Genomic DNA, 9,156 nt, shown 5'->3' on the forward strand with positions numbered 1-9,156 from the left:
CGAGCTTCTCAGTGGTTTTGTTTACCTACTTAAGCCTCAGCAATGGCGGGCGCCCCTCCCCCAGCCTCGCTGCTGCCTTGCCGTTAGATCGCAGACTGCTGTGCTAGCAATGAGAGAGGCTCCGTGGGTGTGGGACCCTCCCGGCCAGGTGTGGGATATAATCTCCTGGTGTGCCCGTTTGCTAAGACCCTTGGTAGAGCGCAGTATTGGGGTGGGAGTTACCTGATTTTCCAAGTGTTGTGTGTCTCAGTTCCCCTGGCTAGGAAAAGGGATTCCCTTCCCCCTTGCGCTTCCCAGGTGAGGCGATGCCTCACCCTGCTTCAGCTCTTGCTGGTCGGGCTGCAGCAGCTGACCAGCACCGATTGTCCAGCATTCCCTAGTGAGATGAACCCAGTACCTCAGTTGAAAATGCAGAAATCACCTGTCTTCTGTGTTGCTCGCGCTGGGAGCTGGAGACTGGAGCTGTTCCTATTCGGCCATCTTGCTCTGCCCCCAGTTTTTCAGGTTTCTTTGACATCCCCTTGGCCAAGAGGAGGGGTCCATTCAGTTGCTTGCAGGGGCTTAGAATTTTATTTTTGGTCTACATCTGGATATGTAATGAGAATGGATGTGATGAAAGATCTTGTCCTTACCAGCTTAAAGCCAAGAAAAATGTCTTTAAAAGATAGAGAAATCTGCCCTCCACTTGGTTTTAATTAGTCAGGCAATATGGAAGCCCTGAGACTCACATCAACCCTCCTTTGTAGTAAATAATCAGGCAGTGTCAGATTCTGGAAGGACACAAGAAATCTTATCTTTCATTAAGAAACAATGGGAGGAAAAGTGCTAATCCCCACTAATGCTTTCTATTAATCCTATGTGACCCAGGAGAAAAAGAGCAGGCTTTGGAGAGAACAGTTAACTATCATGATTTAAACAAGGTAGTTCCCGTGATTTAAACAAGTGTCTGTTGTGCTAGGCATCGTACAAGCTGTACAAGAGGTACAGCAAGATAAATATGACTGTTTTTTGTGTGTGCTAGATTAGGCTAATGCTATCCTTTTGATCTCACTCAGAGAGAAGTCAAGCACAGTTTGCTTGTACATGAGAAGGAATGTAATATATCTTTAGGGTCCTTCCCCAAGGATCTCCAACTGCTCCAACTCACTGCTACAATTTGGTGAGATTAGATTTCAACATTATCATCATCAAAATGAAGTTAATTCATTATATTGATGATACTATGATGATTTCCTGCTTTGAGGAAAAAACCCAAAGAGAGTCGAGGGCTACAGTGGCGAATAAGAGTAGTAGAATGGTTCATCAATCCAGCTGAGATTCCGAGTTTAGCCCAATCCATAAAATTTCTGAACATAACTTTGGGCCACCAGAGATATTCCACAAACAGTATTATGTTCCCTTTAGGACCCTACCAATAAAAAGGAGACACAATATCTTGAGGGACAGTTTGACAAGCTGTGAAAATTTGTAATGGGCAGTAACCCAAGTATGCTAGTGGGACCTTAGGATTCTAGCACATTCACACATGATTTTAGAAGTTTCTGACACTGGAATACAGTACATGCAAACTGCCTTGTGGCAGCCACTGAGACTTTTTTTGACTCAAGAAGTTCCTGATAATGGGGCTAGAGAGCCCATTTGCCGGCATGCTACTGGACTCTGCTGAAAACAGTTTCCATAACTTAAGACCATCAAATTATATTAAGACTTGAACTACCTATTATATCACAAGTGATATAAAAATTAGGTTGTAATAAAGAGGAATCTGCACAACACAATTTTCAAAAGAATTCATGTCATGAGAGGTATCTCTGGGGAGTTATAATTCATACGTGAACAGGTAGCATTCTTGCGTTAAAACTAATTAGGAGACCCCTTCTGTTGCTGAATGATCTAAACCTCATGACTCTCCACCAAATAGAACAAGTTTCTTGGTTTATCCATGAGAGTTCCTGTATAGCAGGAATGCCAATATAAAAGTCTGCTATTCTTTGCCTATGCCCGGTAAAAACTCAGTCAGACAACACAAGGTAAGTTCATGCAGTGGGCTGAGTTGAGAGCAGTGTTCATGACAGTGGAGGAAGAACCGCTTCATTTTTTACCTCAGAGCAATGTTTAGATATTTACAGAGTCAGATAGTAACTGATAGTCTAGCTATGTGGTCAGGAATTTGTTTTTTTGTTTTTTTTTTTAAAGAAATGTTGTCTTTCTCTGTCACCCAGAGTGGAGTACAGTGACACAATCATAACTCACTATAGCCCTGAACTCCTGGGCTCGAGCACTCCTCCCACCACAGCCTCTCAAGTAGCCAGGATTATAGGCATGAGCCACCAGGCCCAGGAATCTGAGAATCTTGATAGGTTAACATTAAGAATATCCCAGTGCAGGGGATTTGACTGTGGAAGGCCCTGTGGGATTCCCAAGGAAGGATGATAGTGGGTCAAACGGATGCCCACGATAAGAATCAAATCAATTCAAAAGGTGAATAAAATGTGAAGATGATCACCTGCCGTTCCCTAGAAGTAGTCTCCTTGGCAATTTAAGTAGGCATGGTGGTGCCAAAGCCATGCACGAATGTGTGAAATAGTTATATATTCCACCTGTTCCTTACCTAAGCCACTAATATGGCAAGACACGAATGAATGCTAACCCAAAAATAGCCATTTAAAAATGCCATTTGGGAAAATCTCCTGGGCACAGAATGGGCCAGTGAACTATATAGGATTACTACTTGTAGCCCCTCCCCCCCACCAGAGGATTCAAATAAGTTTAATGCATATGTCATCTTGGACACAAACACTATCAAGGACTTGGAACAGTGTATTATACAGCCATTTGGTTCCCTATCATACATCTCACTGTACTAAAGAAGGTATTCTGTGTAGCCACTGTGCAGAAGTAGCCCCCCTCCCCAGAAAGTATCCTAACATGATATGGACATGTCAATATCATATTCCACTGATGGAATAACTGTCAAATTGATATGAGAACAGATAATTGAAATATTTATTATTGAAAATACAGTATAAAACACAGGATATGAACAGCTGGCTGGCTCATTCAGGTGACTGTGTGCTCTATCCACATATGAGGGGAAGTAAGGGAGAAACAGATTTAAAAAGGCTTTTTAGTGCTAGAGGAGGGAAGAGATGGAGGATGCTGCTCTACTAGAACTCTCTCTCTCTCTCTGTCTCTCTTGCATTTGGGTGATCCAGTGCAAGAAAAAATTGCTGCCCAAGACAAAACTTCTATTGCTTTGAACATACATGTACATATTTTTCAGGGAACCCCTATGCTGGGTAGTGACTTCATATCATGTGGCCAAACAAGGATTGGCTATAAGTACACCCACTTTTCCACTCACCCCATGTAGTGGGAATATAGCTATGTTGTACTTGACTGAGGCAGCCCTGCCACTTCTTCCCAAGAACTGACAAAAGGCAAGGCCCTGGCACGTTTCCTACTGCTGTCTTCTTTATGGATTGACAGTATGTCTGAACCAGAGGCCCCTGCCTGGCAGACCACATCTATGTTCTGACAGGTGATAAATGGGAAAAAAGGTGAAATATTAAGAGAAAGAAAACAGGAGAACAAATAAATGATGACTCTGGGGAAGGTACTCACTCTGAGCCCCCTAGAGTGTCTCCAGGTGAGAGAATAATACACCTGTGGCTCAGGTGGAAAGCCACATCATGGTTGATGATGGAATAAACCTTCAGAACTGTTCTCCTCCCAAATCAAATTGAAGCTGATTTACGTGTTTGGCCTGAAAATTCTGTATGGGTAAGCTAGAGAAAAACTGCGACACAGGATCCCTGAACCCCTGCCTGAATGGTAGCAGATTGGCACTGTTTTTTCAGTTGTGATGTATGAGTTATGCTTATTTTTCTAGTTCTTTTCTAGGTACTCTATGTGTTTTCCTAGCCTTCACTGGGAGCAGGACTGTGCCTTGGGCTTCTCCCATTGCCTCCAGGGACAGTTGAGGCTTCAGCCTACACAATGCTGTTTTGTTAATCTAAAAAAGATGCACTCCTTATTCTAAACAGACACAGTCCTGCACCACAGTTCATTTGGAGCAAGTGCCGATCTTTAGCCTTCACCTTAGCCCTCCTTCAGGGCCCCTTTGGTAGGACACAACTCATATAACTATACTCAGTGATCCTGGGGCCTGATGTCTTACTTCAGAATGCCAATGTTGCTGGAAATTGCATGTCTTTGTTTCTTCCTGGTGCTGGCTGCACCTAGCTGAATCTCCAAGTTGTCTGTTATTTCTAGATTCTCTATTACCGTCCTTTACTTACCTGCTAGGTTCCCCATATTAGTCAGAAGTCTTTCAGTTACAACCTATAGAAACCTTACCTCAAGCTGATTTAATTGATGAAAGAAATGCATTGACTCATGCAACTAAAATAACCATAGATTAATATAGATCTAAGCATGACTGGATTGGGTAGGTAATCAAATGAAATCCTTCAGAGCTGCTTCCACCCTAGTCAGCATTACCCTCTGGCAAGTTCTCCCTTCCTATAGGCAAGATGGCCCTAGAAACTCCCGGTCTAGATTGAAAGGTCTCATAATTGAGCCACTTTTGGCTGATTTGAGTCAAGTGCTGAACTAATCTCTGTGTAAAGGGTCAGAGACTATGATGCTTGGTCAGAGCTGGGTTGTATGTGAACCCTTTCTGCATAAAGTTGGCAGAGAGGGCATTAGTTCCTCTATCACTCACCTGTTGCTGCAAAACAAACCATTCCATACATTGTGACCCAAAATAACAATTTCTTATAAGTAGGTGGGTTTGCTGAGCTCGGGTAGGCAGTTTTCCTGCTGGTTTCTCTGGAGGTCTCCCACACAACTGCATTCAGTTGGAGCTTGGCTGGTGCTGGAGTAGTCAGGTTGACCTCTCATCACAGTGCTCCTCTCCAAGAAGATTCTAATCAGTCAGTAGTTTGGCTTGGACTTCTTCATAGCATGGCAGTTGGGCTCCAAGAAGGAAGATGCAAAAGTTTCCAGGCCTCTTAAAGCCTGGTTCAGGAGTCCCAGAACATCTCTTCTGATAATATCTATTCATCAAGGCAAATTTTAACGTCGGCACGGAGACTTCACCTCTTCATGGGAGGAGCAGCATACAGAGACAGGAAGAATTGTTAGCAAACTACCACAGTTCCCCTAAGAAAAACCAAAGTCATGTTACAGCAGGAAGGACAGTTAAAAGACCACATCAGGGCCAGGCACGGTGGCTCATGCCTGTAATCTCAGCACTTTGGGAGGCCGAGGCAGGTGGATCATGAGGTCAGGAGTTCGAGACCAACCTGACCAACATGATGAAACCCCATCTCTAATAAAAATACAAAAATTAGCCTGGCATGGTGGCGTGTACCTGTAATCCCAGCTACCCAGCACGCTGAGAGGCAGGAGAATCACTTGAACCTGGGAGGCGGAGGTTGCAGTGAGCCAGGATTGCACCACTGTACTCCAGCCTGGATGACAGAGTGAGACTCTGTCAAAAAAAAAAAAAAAAAAAAATCAGTTCGTGTCACTCTCTGCTGGACGCTCTGATGCTTATTACTGGTCTGTACCCTATTCCTGTTTCTGTTCATCCAGTTGTTGGATCACACGTTCTGCTGGCTGGAAGGGGCATCCTCCTTTTGTCTGCAGCTCAGCCTTTCAATTCAGGGGACAATCCTAGAATCTGATGCCTCTAAAATTACTGTGTCTTTTTTCAGCTAATCAGGCCAGTCTTGGTATGTCCAAGGATAGCAGAGATAAATTTTTGTAAATATTATTCACTTCCAGAATACGATGTCCAAAGGATATAATGAAATGTTTTTCTAGGTCTGATCTATGATTCTATGGAATGCTATTGTGCAGAGATTCTCAAAGTGTGCTCCGGGACCAGCTGTATTAATAGCATGTGAGACCTGTTAGAAATGCACATTTTGGGGCCGCAACCTTAACTTACTGAATCAGAAATTCTGAGAGTGGGCCCAGTCATCACCTTGTGTTTAACAAGGTGGTTCTTATGCATGCTGAAATGTGAGAAGAGTGGCTGTCCAAAGTCATTGTCTTTCAGGTTGCTTTCACCTTCAGGATCCTGCATATAGATGACACTAGAAAGATCTGTCTCCACTAAGTTTACTTTTCTGTGCTAATAATAGTTATGAGATCACCATTTAGATTAAGGTTAACTAAAGAAGACTTGATGGGTGTTTGTAACACTGATAATCTCCTCAGAGGATACTCTTTCCATTTCTATTATTTTAGCAAATATTTATCTTTAGCCTGGCAGTTCTCGACTTCCCATGGACTGGATGTAACATTAATTTAGACAAACATCACAAGGGAGAATTCTGAAGGTCTTTGAGGATGCTGCTGCATTCTCTATCTGGATTTCCTGGACTAAAATTTACTGTTGGCTTAACTGGTCGTAGGTAGGTTGATTGTAGGTGGAGGTTTGTGTTTCAATCAATACCTTTGATCTGTAAAGCACCTTGAAATATGTAGTGTGGAATATGGTATGAAAATGTCAGTCAGGCACGGTGGCTCACACCAGTAATCCCAGCACTTTGGGAGGCCGGGGCGGGCGGATCACTTGAGGTCACAAGTTTGAGAGCAGCCTGGCCAAAATGGTGAAACCCCATCTCTAATAAAAATACAAAAATTAGCCAGGTATAGTGGCACGTGCCTGTAGTCCCAGCTACTCAGGAGGCTGAGGCATGAGAACCGCTTGAACCCTAGAGACAAAGATTGCAGTGAGCCGAGATTGTGCCACTGAACTCCAGCCTGGGTGACAGAGCAAGACTCCATCTCAAAAAAAAATAGAAAAGAAGGAAGGAAAATGTCATGATCTCTGTCTTCTAGGGGCTCATAACATGGTAGAGGAAATGAAACATGGGTATAACAATTATATATAATGCAGATTGAGGGCTCTGAGAAAGGGTCCAAGTGCTATAGGAGTTCAAAAAACACTTCATGGAGGAAGTTCCATTTCAGCTCAGTCCCGACTAGTTTTGATAGGCAGGAATATGAATGTGTTTGCAGTGCAGTCCACATTTGAGCATAAAGAGGAAGCTGAAGTCAAGAACCAGCAGGTGAATATTTATATCCCCAGCACCTCATTCTATGATTGGCACAGAGTAGATGCTCAATAAATATCATGTGTCCTGGCTCATAGACAAACCATTGACCCATTGGTTGAGTATCAGATTTTTTTGTTTTTGTTTTTGGGGAAAAAGAAGAAGAAATATGTTAAATGTAAACATTGATTGGAAGACACATTCTGATTTCAAAAACTTTAAAATGTGAGAGGAAAGTGCTTTTCTGAATTTTGAAAACATGGTATTTAGTGAATTTGAGCAGAGTAGAACTTTTGAGTACTGCAACAGAGGAATATGCAGCTGGAAAGACAGATGGAACCAGTCTATGGAAGACCCAGGATTCTAGGATAACACTTTTGATTTTTCAGAAGGAATCACGGAAGGATTTTTGAACAGGTAGTCTGCTATAGAAGAAGTAATAAAGTAAATGAGAAAATTATAACTGCTTTGTGTGAATAGCAACAGAGGAAAAAAGAACAAAAACGTATTGAGCACTTATACTAGGACAAGAAGTATGTGTATGCTAAGTTCATTTTTTAAAAAATTAAACAGTGTTAACATTTTGCCTTTTCCTCCCAGCGTAGTTGTGTATGTACATGTGTGTGTTTGTGTGTGTGTGCTGCATCATATGTATATATATTTGATACAGAATACTTGTACGTATTTATGGAGTACTTGTGGTATCTTGTTACATGTATAGAATGTGTAATGATCAAGTCAGGGTATTTAGGGTATTCATCACAAGTATGTATCATTTCTATATATTGGGAACATTTCATGTCTTCTATTTCGAAACATGCAATACACAATTTTTAACTATAGTCACCCTACTCTGCTATCAAATATTAGAACTTATTCCTTCTATGTAACTGTATGTTTGTACCCATTAACCAACCTCACTTCATCCTCCTTACCATTTCCAGCCTCTGGTATCTATCATTCTACTCTCTGCCTCCATGAAATCAACTTTTTTAGCTTCCACATTTGAGTGAAAACATGGATATTTGTCTTTCTGTGTGTCTGGCTTATTTCACTTAACACAATGACCTCTGGTTCCATCCATGTTGTTGCAAATGATATGATTTCATTGTTTTTTATGGCCAAATAGTATTCCATTGCTAAGTTATTATGAATGTTATTTAATCTCTGCCAACTTGAACAGATATTATCCATCCCCTCTTACTGAACCCAAATTTAGGGAGGATTAAAAACTCTTCCCAACACTATGTTGCTGGTGAATGATGGCACCAGCACTGTTTACCTTCAAACACAGTGTAAAAAATAGTTACATATTTAATATGGACATTCTATTTTCCTTTCTAATAGCACTGTACTCCTTAGTTATACTAATTTCTTGAATCCAGAAACTAGTAATTGACTTATTTGGGAAAGAGGGCGATGGATGTTTTGAGAAACATTATCATTTGGTTTCAGTTAAGGTGATGTGTCAGAGATGGATGGCTGACCACTGAGTGTTTGTGATCGGCTCGTGTGGTAGAGTGTGGAGGGGAAGCAGCTAGCCAACCAGGAACTAACTAGTTTCCACTTCTTTTGCCTCTAGTTTTCTCACCAATAGAATTTGAGCAGAATTAAGTTGTGTCAATTCTGGTCCAACTTTCTCCTCCACATGCTTTCTCCTAATCCTCTATTGGAATGAAGAGGATTTCTAAACCCTGGAGGAGAGGGGAAGCAACAAAATGGAAGGGGCTGTGCCTCGGATTGATCACGTGGAAAGCTACAAACCAACCGGAAACTCTGGGATTAGATATTACTTGAGCTAGAAAAAAAAAAAAAAAAAAAAAAACTCTATTAAGACATGGAGGTTTGCCGGGCGCGGTGGCTCAAGGTCAGGAGATCGAGACCATCCTGGCTGACACGGTGAAACCCCGTCTCTACTAAAAAATACAAAAACAGCCGGGCGAGGTGGCGGGCGCCTGTAGTCCCAGCTACTCGGGAGGCTGAGACAGGAGAATGGCGTAAACCCAGGAGGTGGAGCTTGCAGTGAGCTGAGATCCGGCCACTGCACTCCAGCCTGGGCGACAGAGCGAGACTCCGTCTCAAA

This window comes from Mandrillus leucophaeus, unplaced genomic scaffold (assembly GCF_000951045.1).
Source record: "Mandrillus leucophaeus isolate KB7577 unplaced genomic scaffold, Mleu.le_1.0 Scaffold289, whole genome shotgun sequence".
Classification (NCBI taxonomy): Eukaryota; Metazoa; Chordata; class Mammalia; order Primates; family Cercopithecidae; genus Mandrillus; species Mandrillus leucophaeus.